Source organism: Bombyx mori, chromosome 1 (assembly GCF_030269925.1).
Source record: "Bombyx mori chromosome 1, ASM3026992v2".
Taxonomy (NCBI): Eukaryota; Metazoa; Arthropoda; class Insecta; order Lepidoptera; family Bombycidae; genus Bombyx; species Bombyx mori.
Window position 1 is genome coordinate 11,416,845 of NC_085107.1, and position 9,032 is coordinate 11,425,876.

At 39.9% G+C, this 9,032-nt stretch overlaps 1 long non-coding RNA gene across 1 annotated transcript; it reads left to right on the forward strand.

Moving 5' to 3' along the window:
- The first annotated feature begins 6,120 nt into the window (after positions 1-6,120).
- Positions 6,121-6,778, forward strand: LOC134199146 (uncharacterized). Its single transcript, XR_009973504.1, has 2 exons — positions 6,121-6,238; positions 6,463-6,778. It is a non-coding gene; the product is annotated as an uncharacterized LOC134199146 (long non-coding RNA).
- The last annotated feature ends 2,254 nt before the right edge of the window (positions 6,779-9,032 follow it).

Here is a 9,032-nt window from a genome sequence, read left to right on the forward strand (position 1 = left end):
CTGTGAAATACCTACCAAACATTAGAGTTGCCTTTTCTCGAATAGTTTATAACATATTTCAGGTGTGGACTCTTTTATCATAGCGACTTCGAACAAATCGTGAGGTGCAAATTTTTAAATATATAGTAGTTTTTTCCCTTTTTCATTACGTATCACTGTCACACTACACTGTAGGTATACGCTACTAAATGCTTTCCAGAATATTTCAGTACTGTGAGCCGTAAGGGACTTAACATCTGTTTCCGCAGCATTGCAACAATCATTCGCCGATCAAAACAAATATCTAATTCATTATCTTTAATATAGATACGTACTTGAATGTGCTGACAAAATATATATAAAATAATATATAAATATTTACTAACAATCACACCACGTTAACTGGTCCCGTGATAAGCTCGTAAAGAACTTGTGTTACAGATACCAGTTAACGGAAATAAATGTAAGATTTTTATTATACACATACACATATTTAATATACATCCATAACCCTGGAAAACACATTTATATTTACCATAAAAATATCTTGCCTTGACGGGATTCGAACCCGCGACCCCCTTGTGTAGTGACTATGTCACTTACCACTACACCAGACGGCCGTTATACAACAAAAAGCAATCACTGTCCTTAAAATAAAAGAAAAAACAGCGATCTCAAATAAAATTTACGTTCAGAGTGCATCTAACAACAACGCCGGACGTTTAGTTAAAAGTTTTAATCGATGGATGAAGGTTCAATTACCTAATGGAGTTTTACATGCGACACGACCCATCACGCCATTCCGTCCCTCGTCTCGACGAAGTGCTTTTACTTGCTTTAAAGCAATTATTTTGTGATGCTTTTAGATCTGTATATTCGTATCCGTTAACTTATTATATTTAACGTGGGTATATGTGTTACGCTTGTTCGAGGGGTCTGGTTAGATAAATCGATCGGAGATTATTTTTTTGGACGGCCATAAAAGAAGATCTAGGTTTTTCTCTTCGAAGTATTAAATATACTCGCCTTCTTTTTGCACAGTAATAAAATAATATTATATACTAAATATCGGTAAGTTTTCAACCTACGTTTCGGAAATTAAAACCTTGGAACGTGAGGTCGAAATCTGGAATGTATTTCAAAACAGCTGTGCCCTGTGTCTTTAAAGGTCGTAACGCGTAAGATAAGCCTAGGCCACTATTGTCTAATGCAGTGATTATCAAACTTATTTCTTTTACCGCCCCCTTTGAAAATCAATTATTTTTCAGCGCCCCCCATTTTTTATACACCCCTAAAACTTTAAAACCACAATTTCATTAATTTAATTTATAAATGTTGTATTAATTTTAGTAAATGTAGTACCACGTAGTACATATATATTTGTAGATGCTATTATTGTTTCTTCATATTATTATATGTCCGTACATTGCTACAGAGCCTGTATTTACAAATTTGCAAAGTAAAAATGAATTCTTCTCATCAATATGTTTGTTTAAATTCAGAATTGCCAAAATAAATTGCTAGTTCACTCTATTACTATGCTAATTTATTAGAACGAAACTATTTTTGTTGATTATCTTTCTCATTAATATAAGATTCTCATCATAAGATAATTAAAAATTTATATTTCGACTAATAAATAATACTACTAACAATAATAACTTATTAAACTACGAATAAGCTAAACCTGGAAGTCGTAGAGGATTTCATTTATCTGGGCTCCGTCATAGCTAGTAATGGATCCTCCGAAAAGGACCTCAGAAGGCGAATCAGTATGGCAAAGAGAGCTATGTCCCAAATGGACCGTGTTTGTGTGGCATTTTTCTCTACGGCGCAGAGACTTGGACCCTCAAGAAAGCCGACCGCCAACGGGATTCGTTGGACAGAACACAGAACCAACGAATCCATTCTTACCGAGCTCAAGATTCCAATGCACCTCCGCACTACATGCGCGCGGAGGAGTTTCGAGATCTTTGGACATATCGCCAGAAAGAGAGGTGACAATCTGGAAAAGCTGCTGGTAACAGGCAAGGTATGCGGGAGAAGGCACAGAGGCAGAAATCCAATGCGCTGGTCGGACCAAATACGCTCCACTCTCAATACCTCAGTCCACGTTGCTATCCACACAGCCGAGACAGGCGGGAATGGCGCAAGATGATGCAGGAGAAAGTTATTAGAGGAGGCCACGACCCTCAGCACTGAGGATTATCGACGCAAGAAGGAAGGAAACTACGAAAAATAAATTAATATCATTTCGTATTATGGATAAATATGGGTAATTTTTCATAGAATTTTAGTTTATAATTTAGAACTGGTTCAAACTGGGTAAAAACCGCCGCCTAAGTCAGCGTTTTTATTATTTGTAATTATTAATATCTATACTAATATAATAAAGAGAAAAGATTTGTTTGTTTGTATTCAATGGGCTCCGAAACTACTAAACCGATTTGAAAAATTCTTTCACATTTTGGAAGCTTCACTATTCCCGAGTGACATAGGCTATATTCTTTTTTGAAAAAAATTAGGTATCCTTACTAAAACTCCAATAACCCAAGGTGTAAAAAAAAATTTACCTAAAATATTATTTACGTCGCGTGCCCTACGAAAACTATTGATGACAGAATAAAATAATGTACTACGAATTTGTAAAAAACATTAGTATTTACAAAAAGTGTCGCGACAGCATATGTCTAACTATTATAGTTATGCCGCAATAAGTGTTCTTTTATTTAAAAAATGTTCCTGGTAAGACACGGAGTGCCCCCCTACCTTCGCCAACTGGTGGCTTCCTACTTGGAGGACAGATCGGTCACGTGTACTGAGCACGGTGGGATCGTGCACAGGTTCCCGGTCGTGCGCGGTGTTCCACAGGGGTCAGTGCTCGGCCCCCTTTTGTGGAATATCGGGTATGACTGGGTACTGAGAGGTGCCCTCCTCCCGGGCCTAAGCGTTATCTGTTACGCAGACGACACGCTGGTCATGTCCCGGGGGGGAGTTTTGCTGAGTTTGCTCGTCTTGCCACCGCTGGGGTGGCGCATGTCATCGGCAAAATCAGGAGATTAGGCCTCGACGTGACACTCAGTAAAACCGAGGCCATGTGGTTCCACAGGCCGCGGAGAGTGCCACCTGTCGATGCCCATATCGTTGTTGGAGGCGTCCGTATCGGGTCGGGGTGCAGTTGAAGTACCTCGGCCTCATTCTGGACAGTCGTTGGACCTTCCGTGTTCACTTTCAGAACCTGGTCCCTCGTTTGTTGGGGGTGGCCGGCGTGTTAAGCCGGCTTCTTCCCAACATCGGGGGGCCTGACCAGGTGACGTGCCTTATACGAGGCGCCCGCGTGGGGCCAGTCACTGGCCGTGGGGGTAGCGAAGTTGCTGCAACGGCCGCAACGCACCATCGCGGTCAGGATCATCCGTGGTTATCGCACCATCTCTTTCGAGGCGGCGTGTGTACTGGGACGCCGCCTTGGATCCTGGAGGCGGAGGCGCCCGCCGCTGACTATCAGTGGCGGGCTAACCTTCGTGCCCGGGGCGTGGCGCGTCCCAGCCCCGGTGTGGTCAGAGCGCGGAGGGCCCAATCTCGGCGGTCCGTGCTGGAGTCATGGTCCAGGCGGCTGGTCGATCCTTCGGCTGGTCGTAGGACCGTCGAGGCGATTCGCCCGGTTCTTGTGAATTGGGTGAATCGTGACAGAGGACGCCTCACTTTCCGGCTCACGCAGGTACTCATTGGGCATGGTTGCACCGGATCGGAGCCGAGCCGACGGTAGAGTGCCACCAATGCGAAGAAACTTTTTCCCCAACCTATTATTATATAGAAATAAAATAGTAAACAATGTTTACAATAAGTGAGCTGTTTAGGCTTACAATACTATTTGACATTGGACGGTAATGGGTAAATTAAGTAAATGAAATTACAAATTTTACAGCGCCCCCCTAACCCACATCAACGCCCCCCATTTTTTCCTGGGCCCCTTAACGCCCCCCTTTAGGTTTCAAACGCCCCCCAGGGGGCGTTATCGCCCACTTTGAGAAAGACTGGTCTAATGCATGGCGTTAACCCGATGAGTTTGTCACTGGATATTCCCAGCGAGTTGCGTTTGTGATCCCGTGGTCATGTAAGCAAAGCAGTCGCTATTTAGTGCTTAGGCTTCCCCCTTTTTTTTATTGCCCTTGTAGGCAGACGGGCATACGGCCCACCTGATGGTGAGTGGTTACCGTCGCCCATGGACTTCAGCAATGCCAGGGGCAGAGCCAAGCCGCTGCTTACCGTTTAATACTCTCCACAAGCCTCTTTTAAAGAAGGACATGACATGCCCCTGGGAGCACTGGGACAGTTGCAGCAGCCCCGCCCTCCTTTCCGAGACTTCGGGTTCTCTGGATCAAATGTGATCCTTCCATAAAAAATGGACGTGGTATGATGATTATTCTACCTGCGAGGGTGATTATTCTACCTCTCAATTCGCCTTAATGCTATTATTTATTTTGGTTATTAGCAAACGATCATACAGTTCACTTGATGAGGAGTGGTTACCGACGCTAATGGACAAACTGAGCGATCGCTCTCGATTTATTGCTTTTTGAAACCTTCGTTATTTAAATTACGAATGTTCGTATTACAGAATTATTTGAACTAGGTACCTATACAGGACCTACAGGACAGGACAGGACTATTTTTAGTTTAGCATATTTTCGGTAAAATAATAAATACACATTTACTAACAATCACGCCACGTTAACTGGTCCCGTGATAAGTTCGTAAAGAACTTGTGTTACAGGTACCAGTTAACGGAAATAAATGTAAGATTTTTATTATACACGTACATATATTTAATATACATCCATAGCCCTGGAAAAGACATTTATATTTATCATACAAATATCCTCCCTTGGCAGGATTCGAACCCACGACCCCCTTGTGTAGTGACCATGTCACTTACCACTACACCAGACGGCCGTTTTATATTTATAATATAATATAAGATAATTTTAGCTCAATTGATTTTTTTGTTTATATAATTAATTATTGTTACTAAAATAATCTATCGTTACATTAGAAGATTACTTAGTAATTATAGCTGCTATAAAGTGTTTGCCTGTTAATTTGGCGGTGAAGGTTGCTGAAGTCGTGTCGCATCTTCCGATCTAAAAAGAAACTTTGCTTTGTTCGCTCCGTATTTTGTACCGCATGTTTCATGGAGAATGATATTAAGAATTGATTAGTTTGTTTCTATCGTTTCGCCATCGTACCACTCAACACTAGAGCAGAGTACGTCTCTGTTATCTGGAATCGCTTCTTTCGTCCGCATTTTAAGAGATCTTTTCTATAATCGGTCACCCGTCTCTGGACTGAATTGTCCTTCGCGAGAACCATCGAGAAATGCTGAACCTACTGGCCCATAAGTACGTTTTCTTTCGTTGACAATAAAAATAAGAAGAGAATTAATTTACTATTAACTTCTTATTGCCATTAGCGCCGTAACCGGAAATATCCTGTTTCTCAGGTAATAACGGAACATATCTTGGTCATATCTCTATTTTTATCATTACTGATTCAAACCTTCTCAAAAATTACAATATTCGGGTAAATTTAAAAGCGCATTAGATTTTTTCAACTATTCACTTAAATAATAAAATTCTTTAGAGATCTCGCCGTCATTTTTTGTGGCGCGTCACAGAATACACAAACCGTTCCTAATCCTATGCTATTGCTATGTACATATCTATGCATATTTATTATTGATACAAAAGCTCCTAAGGGTTGAAATGTCGAAAAATTGTTAGCTCAGCCCCTAAAGAATAAGTAAGATTAGATGTATTATGTAAATGGCAATAGTAACTGTTTGAAAAAAAAACCGGTTTTAGCATGAAAGCAGAATGACAGACGAAGAAACAATACCGGATTGTTTAAAATTTTAAATAACGAAGGTTTCAAATTTTTCGTCAAGTAAATACTGGCGTGCTTACAATGCTGCTAGTTTTCAACAAATTTGCGGCTTATCGATGTTGGACGTAGGCTCATGCGATTGTTGATACTTTAAAGCGTTTGATACCTTCCTGGGACTGTAATCCGAGCGATGTTTTGTCGCGACACCATTAAACTTAGGCGTCGTTATTCTAACAATGCTCCATTATTTAACGTCAACAATTCCAATAGGATACGCTCCAACGCTGCTCCTGATGCAACGCAGTCTAAGTAGAATCGTAATAAGACGTCAATGTATTACAACAATGGGACAATATTTCGGATATTTTAATCATAGGTAAGCTTAGTAGACGCCATGAAATTCCGTTCCGCTTCTAGCATGCATAAACTACTTTTTGTAAGACTAGAAAAATTCAATTCTATTTCTTATAAGGAAGTACGGCGTAGTTTTTCCAACTATGGTACATTGTACAAGAATATTATTAGTGTCTAGGTACACATTTTACCAAGTACGATGAGCACTTATGATTTTTTTACTCATTCACGTTTTGTTTATTATAGGTACTTACGAAAAAAGTGTTATGAAGCAAATTTGATCTTTATTTTTAGTCGTTATAGTACAATTTCACTTTGTCTGCCGGCTTAGATAAGCGTACTACTTATATTATGTTATCTGAATTCGGTTAGAATGGCAATCGTCATAAAATTGGAGGAAAAAAAAAAGAGTGAGTATTAAATACTGTTGCCTATATTTATTTAATATTTATGTGTATTTATGGACCTATCTAAGACCGTTCCAAATTTTTTTTATCTAATAGAGTCAGATTGAAATTGACAGGAATGGACTGCATTGTAAGATACACTTGATACAGGAAGTTATCTAGTGTTTTTTTTTATTTTTGTAAACGTATAACGTATTATCAATAGCCAAGACACGTGTACAGGTGTAATGGCACTTTAATAAATTCATTCAGTATCGTATCGAAGTCCACAAAGTTCATGCACTGGCTAAAGGTCGTCATTCACAATATAACAGTTCAACGACATGAGCGTAACATGACACCTAGCGCCATCTCTTATCGACATTAAAACAATAATCCATTAGCCACTACTACTCACGTGAAAAGACCGTCTTGTGTTTACGTGACGCGTTCACAATTTTCGTATAATATGGCACATGTCGAACAATTGCACTCGTTTCTCGATAAACAATTCACAAGACATGCAAATGTCATCGAGCTCGCGATCACAAGGGCCCGGAACGGACTGTTCTACGTTCAGACGAGAACAGTATCGTTCCTCGGCGATCCCTTTCGTGCCTAGGGCTGACGCGCGGCCGGTCCGCACATTGGCTGCCACACGGGCCAATCGCCGCCTCGGATGCACTCTCTTACCACTGGCTGTTAGCGTCATACGGAAAAAGCGGTGGGGAAAATACTATCGAATTCACCTACACTAGAGAGAGCTGAATGCTGACTCTTCTCCCGCCATTCGTTTAACCAACAAATTGGCATGCGAAGCCACACCGCTCTATATAAGACACCAATCGGCTGTAACCGATTAAAGTTTAATTTTATTTACTATTTAGTTTTACCTAAATCTGTAATCATCGCAGTACAAATGATTGATTATTTTTATCTGCCTGCGAAACACGTAGGCATATGGATACAGCTAACTATTCTTTATCAGGCTCGTGTTGGTTTTATGCATTCACAACTAGGTGTACAAGTCATATCGCAATGGCCACCGTTTCCGTCCCAGACTCCACGAAGCATAACAACTCAACAACGAGTTCGCAGTTCACACCGACGTGTGGAAATCTGACGACCACACACGACCTATTTGTTCAAGCACAAAATTGTAACTTTGTTTATAGTTTTGTGTTACATTTTTGTTTGGGTATGTTCTTTCCGTCTTGGATATGCTGGTTACTAGATTAGCAAACTCGACATTGATAAATATATCGAGGATTTATCATTTGTTTTACGGCATGATATACCTACGTAATCTATCCTCGTTATCAATTTTGAGCGGAAATATAGTACTATGTGATATTTACGAGTATTCACACTTGAATAAATTCGCATCAAATATTCAAATATTTTCCGTTCTAAATCCAGGATTTTCAACTTAATAAAGCAACTCGTAAATGAACTAAACTACTGTCAATAAATTTCATAGTTATATTAACTTGGTGAGCACCTAAATAATCCGATATTGTTATATGAAATTGTTTTTATTCTTCTACACAATTTATCTTAAACACATTTTCAATTTGAATTAATTTTCAATATACCTAATCTTTAGCTTAAGACGTAAAAATCGGCGAGGCTTTATTAAAAAAAAAAAAACATACCAATCGAAATATTTTCAATACCTCAGAGAAATGATTAATACTCTTAGTGTGAGACTGCCCCACTATATAGGTAGGTACCTACCTAAGTATATTAAAATAAATGAAATCGGTTGTTGGCCGGCGTTATCTAACGCTGACCAATGTAATGTTTATTTAACACTCGATAATATCCAACGCACCTACTTAGACTAAACAATAGAATTGTAAAACACCAGAGGTAAGGGCTATGATACAGCACAGGTAAGACGGAGTCATTCGATATGGCGACGCAATTCCAAGTATTCTTTATTTTAATTTTTAGACTCGTAGAGACATATTTTGCGCCAGGTCATAGATTTGTGCTCTAGAAAGCGTAGGTACGGCCTTTTCTTGGAATAGGCCCTGACACCCAATCTTTAGCTCGAAATCTACTATTAGGTATTTGTATAGAAGATATTGGAACATTTGTGTTTTGCTCAGTTTCAGTTATTTAAGTATCTACCTACTATTATGTCTTATGGAGAGTGCTCTGTGAATTCTTTGAGATCGCTCATTTATCATCTTCATTGCAGTACCCTGATTAGGTAAAGGTACACGCTGCTAACACCAGAAAACCGGCGGTATCCTTCATAAAGCGTTATGGAGGCACCTCTCTGGCTACATTCTTAAATTTCTACTTCTCCGTTCTCTCCAGCGAGCGACCGCTCTTATTTGAAATCTTCGTATTTTATAGACTTATCACTTATACCTAGCAGGAGTGGCCAGCCGGTAGATCGCGATTGACAGGTCGATCGTG